The sequence below is a fragment of the Oreochromis aureus genome, linkage group 9, assembly GCF_013358895.1.
Source record: "Oreochromis aureus strain Israel breed Guangdong linkage group 9, ZZ_aureus, whole genome shotgun sequence".
NCBI classification, from domain to species: Eukaryota; Metazoa; Chordata; class Actinopteri; order Cichliformes; family Cichlidae; genus Oreochromis; species Oreochromis aureus.
Genome location: NC_052950.1, coordinates 31767334 through 31776144, shown reverse-complemented (window position 1 = coordinate 31776144; position 8811 = coordinate 31767334). Strand labels below are relative to the sequence as shown.

Below are 8811 nucleotides of genomic sequence, written 5' to 3'. Positions count from 1 at the left end.
GCGTATGTGGATAAATCTGGTATATTTACACGATGAATTCAGTACGCATTCATATCTGACTCTGCTGCTTTGTCAACAGCAGCTGTGTTGCTTCCAGTCAGTATCACGTGCTGAGTTCTTGTGCCCTCCTCCTCCTTTGCATCCTTTTAACATTTTCATGTACAAAAATGTTGATGCACAAAATCTGCCATAAAAATCCTCATACAACAATATTGTTTTTGCTTCTTTTTTCATAAATGACTCATCATCATTATAATCATCTTTGTTTAGATGCAAGAAGAATCATATAGAAATGAAAAAGGTATAAATCTTCTGACCGAACCTGCTGGGACTGTGTGAGGTCCTGAGGCTAAGAGTAAGTATTTATCCACAGGAGAGCTGCGTTCTTACAAACCATCCCACTGTGTAAACCTGACATCTGTGGAACAGCTGAGCTGTATGATGTGTACAAGGACACAAAACATTATTTACCATCAGATCCCGAGCCCTCCATGTGTTAATCAAGAAACTGCTGCTGTGCTACATCCATAAATATTGAATAAATTAGCTAAAGCTGAAAGGACAGTTTATTTGTACCATCTTCATGTCAACACATTCAAGAACATCACAGATGAAAGAAACATTAAAAACTTCCACACTACATAAAGCAAGAAAAATAGTTTTTCTTTCAGGTGGTTTCAGAAAAAGCAAAAACATCAAACATCTCCAAGACTCTCTTTGAAAGAACTAAAAACCTTTATTCTCATGGTCCAATCATGAGTGAACTCCCCGATGAAGCCTTGTGTGCTAAAACATGTCAGAGTTTTAAAGGTTAAACATGAGTTTCCAAAACGTTTTGCTGGAGAACAATGAACTATTTGACTGAGTTTCGATTATTTACAGACGAGCAAAACCAGGACAGAGAAAAAAAACTAATAAAACTGACTGAGTAAAATGACAGAAAATAAGATCCCATGTAAATCTGTATTAAGTAGAAGTTCAGCCCAGTAACCAGTTCAGTTCAACACAAGTTTAAATGATTCTATCTGAACTCTGTGGAGCCTGATCTCAAGCTTTTTGAGTCTGACCCTGAAACCAGAGGATCTTTCTGTCTCTTCAGATTCACTGTGATCCAGTGATGGGAGTGATTACAGCCCTGAGTGATCACGCTGATGTTTGCACAGAGCAGACAATGAGGTGAATGTTTGGGCACATTGGTAACAGTGAAACAGTTTATTAGTAACGTGGGATCGCTTTGTGTTTGGAGTATGAACTGAGATTCCTGAAGCTCTTGTCACACTGGTCACAGCTGTAGTTTCCTTCCATGTGTGCACGTTCATGATTGTTATGACTACTTGATTGTGAGAAGCTTTTGTCACAGTGTCTGCACTTGTATGGTTTCTCTCCTGTGTGGACTCGTTTGTGTGTTTTAAGCTCCCATGCAGAGGTGAAGGATGACCCACACTGATCACAGAGGTGCTTTTTAACCCCACTGTGAATCAGTTCATGTTGTTTTAATCTACTTGATTTGGTGCTTCTCCCACATTCTTTGCAGTATTTCAGTTTGTCTCCAGTGTGTCTACGTTGATGTATTTTTAGGGCGGCTTGCCGACTGAAAGTTTTTCCACAGAGGTCACAACGAAAGTCTTTCCCACCACCACAGTGATGACAGGGTTGAGAACTGGATCCATCTGTGTCGCTCTGCTTCTAAACAAAGACACAAAGACAGTGTAAGTCAGTCCTTCAACATTTTTATCCTGAACGTCGCCTGAAATAAAGAGCATCTCTGCAGACGCCCAATTACATTTACTGTTTCAGTTAACACACTCAGTTTACTGGGCTGCAATAACTACAATACTACCACCATAATACTACAGTAATACTAAAATCATAACTGACATGAAAATCTGAATAATCACTTAGAGCTGCTTTTCCATGCAGTAGAATTGCTAACATGCTAACACAGTTTAATGAGCAGAGTTGTTCCAAACAGTCAGGCTAAAATGACAAGATAACAATATAAATACATACCTCACAGTAACTGCACTTGTAGAGTCTCTTTCTGGTGTGGATCTGTTGGTGTTCTCTCAGATGACGTGGAGCTTTAAAAGTCTTCTCACACAGGCCACATTGATAAGGTCGTCCCTCAGTGTGGGTAAACGTGTTCTTGTAACTGTGCGTCTGTTATAAACTCTTTGCCACACTGTTCACAGCAGTACACAACATGTCTGGTGTGAATGCGTGAGTGTGTATTTCGGTGCCCTCTCCGGCTGAAAGTTTTTCCACAGATGTCACAGCTGTATGCCTTAATTCCAGAGTGGGTAACTAGATGACTCTGTAAGTGGCTAATTTGAGTAAAAGCTCTGCCACACTGATCACAGCTGTACGCTTTAACTCCACTGTGGATGAGTTGGTGTTTTTTTAGGGAACCCTTCCAGGAAAAAGACTTCCCACACAAGTCACAGCTGAACGGTCTCTCTCCAGTGTGGATGACCTGATGACGTTTTAGATTAGCCTTCTCAGTAAAATCCTTCCCACACTCATCACAGGTGTGTTTTTTCTCTCCCTTTCTTCTGTGAGGTTTGTCGGCCTCCTGAGAGCGCTGACTTCTCGCTCCATGTTGGTCCTGCAGTGACAGAGATACAAACAGAGGCAGTGAGTGAAATGCAGTCGTGGAACAAACTCAAACTTCAAACTCCCTCCATTAACACTAGTTTTAAACCTGAAGGTGGAGTGTGGCACCAAACACCTTAAAGGTCTCTTATCCACACCTGCTGGTAGTTCTAACACACATCCAACCTGGTGGTAAAAATAATTCATGACTGTTCCAACACCAAAATCAAGCCCATCCCTCCTGATTGTACACACACACACACACACACACACACACACACACACACACACACACACAGAGTTGTTGTTTCTAATACATATTTCTATAATTTTTATAGATTTATACATAATTATTCAGTGATAATAAATCCTATGTTTGTTTATTTATTTATTCAAAAGGAACCCCATTAGCTTCCACAACAGATGTTGCTCATCTTCCGTCAAATACAATCACATAAAATATTATACAATAAAGTGGATTCAAGATATCCACATAATTTGGCTCTTACATCCACAGTGAGGTTTCACAATTAAAATATAAACAATCAAAAAAACAATAATAACAATAATAATATTATCAATAACATTGAGACACATTACACAAATATCAAAAACAAATCATCTCTTACAATATTTACAACAACTAAAAGTTCTGTAAATCGGCTTTTAAATGTTCACTGAAGTTTTGAATAGTTGCTAATTCTCTAATTGTATAAGGCAATTTATTCCACTTGAAAGTTGCTCTAAATATAACAGTTTTACAAAATGTTACTTTTAACTCGAGGATTTACTAAATTGCAGTTTGTTGAAAATCGTGTAATATCATTATGTATTTCATCTGGATACTGCAGCTGAGCAGAAATAAATGTGGTGTGTTTAACAGAATTGCGTTCTTTATAACTACAAGTAAGCCATAGAATATTTGAGCCTGTACAGGAAGCCAAGAAAGTTGATAATGCATTTTATCGATATTAGTATTAGAGATGGCACGACGCCACTTTTTAATGTCCAATACCGATTCCGATATCATATGGATATCTGCCGATACCGATATGAATCCGATATAGTGTTTTTTGTAATCAATAAAACTGTTATGTAAATAAATATCTTGCTGCATTTTGTATAAGTCCATACTCAAGTTTTAAAAACAAGACACTAAAGCTATTCCGTTATACCAAATGAGCCCTTTCCTCTACTCCCTCTTCACCCACGACTGCAGACCTGCCGATGGTTCTGACACCATCATTAAGTTTGCGGATGACACCACGGTGATTGGCCTCATCAGTGACAACGATGAGAACGCCTACAGGGAGGAGGTGGATCGTCTGGCTGAGTGGTGCGACACAAACAACCTGCTGCTTAACACCGAGAAGACCAAGGAGCTCATCGTGGACTACAGGAGGAATGCTGATCCACATCCACCCGTCTACATTAAGGGGACGGCTGTGGAGCGTGTGAGCAGCTTCAAGTTCCTTGGAGTCCACATCTCCGAGGATCTCATCTGGATGACCAACTGCTCCAAGCTGGTCAAGAAGGCTCACCAGCGCCTCTTCTTCTTGAGGACTCTGAGGAAGAACCACCTGTCCTCAGACATCCTGGTGAACTTCTATCGCTGCACCATCGAGAGCATCCTGACCAACTGTATAACAGTCTGGTATGGGAACTGCTCCGCCGCGGACTGGAAGGCGTTGCAGAGGGTTGTGAAAACTGCCCAGCGCATCGCCAGAGCACCGCTTCCTGCCATAAAGGACATCTACAGGAAGCGGTGTCTGAAAAGGGCTGGGAAAATCATCAAAGACCCCAGTCACCCATCACATGGACTCTTCACCCTCCTGCCCTCTGGGAGGCGCTACAGGAGCCTCTGGACTAAGACCACCAGGTACCGGAACAGCTTCTTCCCCACAGCTGTCAGACTCCTGAACTCTGCCTCCTGACATCTGACCCACGTTAAACTCATGGACTGAACATACACACACCCACAACCACCACACACACACACACACAATGGACAACTGTACCCTCAGACACACAATAATAACATGGACTGAACCACCACTCACAACCACTAGCACTTTATATAGCCTCTGTAGAAATTATCCACATATCTCACTTATCTTAACTGCACCACTGTATAATTCTGTATAAATAATCATTCTGTATAATATGATAATTTTTAATTCTACAACTGTTTAAAACTTGCATATTTCCCATTTCTGTATAGCTTTATATCTCATATTTCTGTAGTTTTTCATATTTATATCCTGTTCATAGCTTGTACTCACTACAGCCTGTACATACTTATAGTTATAGCATATTCATAACATACTTCATACCGTGTACATTATAACATACCATAATAGACCCATTTCTGTAATATACTTACATATCTATATTATTGCTAATATATATTGTAATATATCTATATCATGGCTAAAGCACTTCTGGATGGAAGCAAACTGCATTTCGTTGCCCTGTACCTGTGACATGTGCAATGACAATAAAATTGAATTCTATTGTATTCAAATATTTTGTAGTTCAGCAACACACATCAATCTAATAAACTTAAACCTGCACCATCTTTCCTATTCTGGTATTTTAAAGAGTACTTATCAGAAATATTAAACAACCTAACTAATAGAGTTGCCAACTCCCAGCAACAATCTCCCAGAACCACCCCGCCCTCCACCTTTCATGATGCTTAATCGACATAATCAACTTTAATTTAATGCACGTGTACATCAAATGCACAGAAATAATCAATTATGTTTCTACAATAATTAAATAGATTCACCATGTTTCTTCAACAGAATTGCAGACTGCACAGATGGTACCTTCCCAAAGGAAAAAGGACTATAGCTTACCAGGGTGTAAATTAGACTTAATAGTTACCATATACAGTAATGGATTTCTATACATTTAATCAGATGACCACTTTGGTTGTAAGATTCAGATAATTATTTATTAAAAGTTAGTCCTTTAAATGAAATAACAAAGAAAAGTATTTTTTGTGCCTCCCTTTTCTTGTTAATGCCCTACCTGCCCCCTGGCAAAGGTTTGCTAGACCCGCCCCTGCACAGTTACCAGCTGTCAGCTACTTAGAAAACATGAGAGAAGAAGAGGCAGCGGCAACTTAAGGCCACAGACTAACTCCAGTCTTTTTTCCCCCATTCTAGCTGAAGTACGGGACAAATCGCTTCCTTTTCGCCTCAGTATGGAAGAGATTAAGATTAAAAACGCTGCAGTTTGAAAGCATGTAGTGAGGCTCCAAATGCTCCACCAGTTCGCCGACAGGTCTCGCAGACAACAGCCGCTCTATCAAGTGACACATACTTCTCTGATAAGCAAATCTGGGTTACGCCAAGTAGCGCGTTTTGTGAGGTGAGGATCGGTCCATTTTTAATTAGTATAGTATGAAGATCTAATCTGGACGCCTTATTCTGGACTAACTGAAGTCTGTTAAGATCTGTCTTATTAGCTGCTGACCAAATGATTGAACAATACTCCAGATGAGACATTACTAGTGCATTAATGACATCTTTCATAATTGAAGAAGTGATACAGAAAGAGCATTTCATAGCCATAGCTATGCCTTGTCCTGTTTTCTTAAAAACAGAGTCGATGTGCTGAGACCATGAAAGGTGGTGATTTATGGTAACGCCGAGTAGTTTAATCTGGGTGACGTGTTCTAACACTGGCTATGGAAAGACTCAGTTGAGGGTTGTTGACTAATCTGCTTCTAATTGACATAGATTTGGATTTAGATACATTTAAAATCATGCTAATGAGATTGAAGTGCGTTTCTGAGATACCCGACGAGGCCTCCCTTGCAAGTAAATCGATCGATCGCTGTTGCCTTCTTTTTCTTTCATGGGAATAAGTCCTGGAGACAGCGGGGTCTGAGTTTAGACCCAACAGGTTCAGTGAAGAAAAATGTCTGATTGTAACCTGAGGGGTTTTTTTACATTAAGAAAAAGGCACCAAACATCAAACCAATTTAAGCCTAAACAGTAACACATGAAAGTAGAGCAGGGCGATATGACCAAAAATATTAACAGTGCAAATACAAATTCCTCGGAGCAAATGTCGGCCAATTTCCACTGGAAATGCCTTTTGGTTAAACTGTCAGCAAGGAATTTGCATTTGCACTGTTAAATTTTTATATAACTTTAATACACATAAAAAACAGCTGTTTGTTTAAGTGAAAATACATTGATGGGATTTTTTAATAAAGTTGTGGAGTTGTAAAGTATTTTGTCTCGCGTCAATTATATCGTCAGTTATATCATTATCGCAAATTTTCAAATGTATATCGTGATAAATATTTCTGGTCATATCGCCCTGCTCTGTCTGTCACCTTCTGTGTTGAGCTTATTGTTTTCTCTGTGACTGAGCTGAGTCCAAGTAGCTGAAAATGTTCCTCTGCTGCTCCGTCAGACTCTTCTCCTCCTGCTGATCAGCTGGGACACAAAACAGATCTTTGTTAGGCTCCACACTGCACTGAAGAGTCAAAGTGTCTCATATGTTCATCTGACAAGTAAAAGAACACATTTTTGGCAACTTGTTGGAAACAAACACAAAAGGTTTAAGCACCGATACAAAATTTAGCAGTATAGCAGGAGAGACTGAGGCCTGTTATTAGAATCAAATGCACAGTGGGCCGACACACTAATATACACACACACACACACATATACATGTATGTGTGTGTGTGTGTGTGTGTGTGTGTGTGGTGTTAAATAGGCCTATACTACTGCGCTTTGATGTCGCTCGTAAGGGTGAAACTCATTGTGAAACGTTTGAGAACCACTGCTACAGAACAATGGAGATTTCCATTATATGGTAACACCTGCAACTCACGTGACGCCTAGAATTGTACAATACTGATGCTTGAGAGCGCGCGTGTGATGCAAGTATGTGTAGAGTGTTGAGCGCGTGATCAGTGGTGAGAAAAACAACTCACGAAACTTGACCTTTCTATACTCGTGGCTCACTTGCACTTCTAATCTATTCGTTTGCACACTTACACACACACAGCTGCTGTTTCCTGTTTTGCTACACTCTGGAGAGCCTCGCCTCTAACGGTCTTCTCTCACAGAGAGCAACAGAAAACTTCATTCAGAAAACTTCGAAAAACTCGAGATTAACTGAACTCAGTTCAAAGTTACCTTGGCACTTACCTTTAGATGTGAGAGGTAGTGATGGTCTGCTTGAAGCTGACGCTCCGGTGCGTGTGTCAGAATGATCAACTGCTTCAGAAGCACTGTGTCGAGGCTTGATTCGTTTGGCCAGAGTCACGTGATCAGTGACGTCTGAAGCTTCATTTAGAACGTACTTTTTTTTTTTTTTTTTTATTTTAAAGTTTGACGACCATCTTGACTTTTGGTCTTTGGATATTAACAGTCCTGGTATGTGACTTCTTGTGTAACAGAAATGTTACACATAGTATTTGCAGTGCAGCCTTTAATTGCTAGAAATTCACATTTTTTAGATTTAGACATAAACCAGATGCCTCAGAGAAATCACTAATAACACTAAGGGCTAGACGGATTTGATTTGCATTCTTCAAGAAGAGTGGTGTCATCAGCTAGCTGGCTGATGATGAGCTCCTGATCAGCTATGGTGATTCCTTGTAAGCCTGATTGTGTCTCATCGATAATTGTGTCCAAGAACTCTTTACAGGGCTCTAGACTAACTTTTTGCCATGGGCGCACCGGCACGCCGAAAGTTAGGCGCACACAAATTTTTCAACCGCATCGTTTAACACCGCAGTTTTACATGTGCATTTCTTTGGGGGAAATTGCAGTCCATACAGACAACATTCATTTCTAAATTATTAACTAACAATCTTGTGCTTAAAGTGCTTTGTCAATATTGTAGAAAATGTTAAACTTAATCATCATCTTGGCCTCCTTTGACGACCTGTTTGCTGCTGCCTGCTGCTGAAAGGCAGTGGGGAGAGGGGACACTTGGGCAGTGCATTTATTGCAGCATATAATGTGTTTTCTGGATACACTGTGCTTTTTCAGCATTCAAAGTGTATATTTTATGGGGCTTAAGTTTTATTTCTAGTTTTCTTTGTCCCACTCCTTTTCAGGTAATTTTTGTTTTTTGTTTTGTGCACTTTATGTTCAATATATGTATTTTGTTGTGCCTGAAATGAACAAATAAAAAAAAAATTAAAAAAAATATGTGTATATATATATATATATTAGTGATGGG

The 8811-nt window shown here is 39.7% G+C and overlaps 1 long non-coding RNA gene across 1 annotated transcript; it reads right to left on the bottom strand.

Annotated features, from left to right (window-relative positions):
- Nucleotides 1–1239: 1239 nt before the first annotated feature.
- LOC120441950 lies at nucleotides 1240–6974 on the bottom strand. The gene is made up of 3 exons (XR_005614410.1): nucleotides 6947–6974; nucleotides 2011–2605; nucleotides 1240–1686 (listed from the first exon to the last, which is right to left on the bottom strand). It is a non-coding gene; the product is annotated as an uncharacterized LOC120441950 (long non-coding RNA).
- Between the last annotated feature and the right edge of the window lie 1837 nt (nucleotides 6975–8811).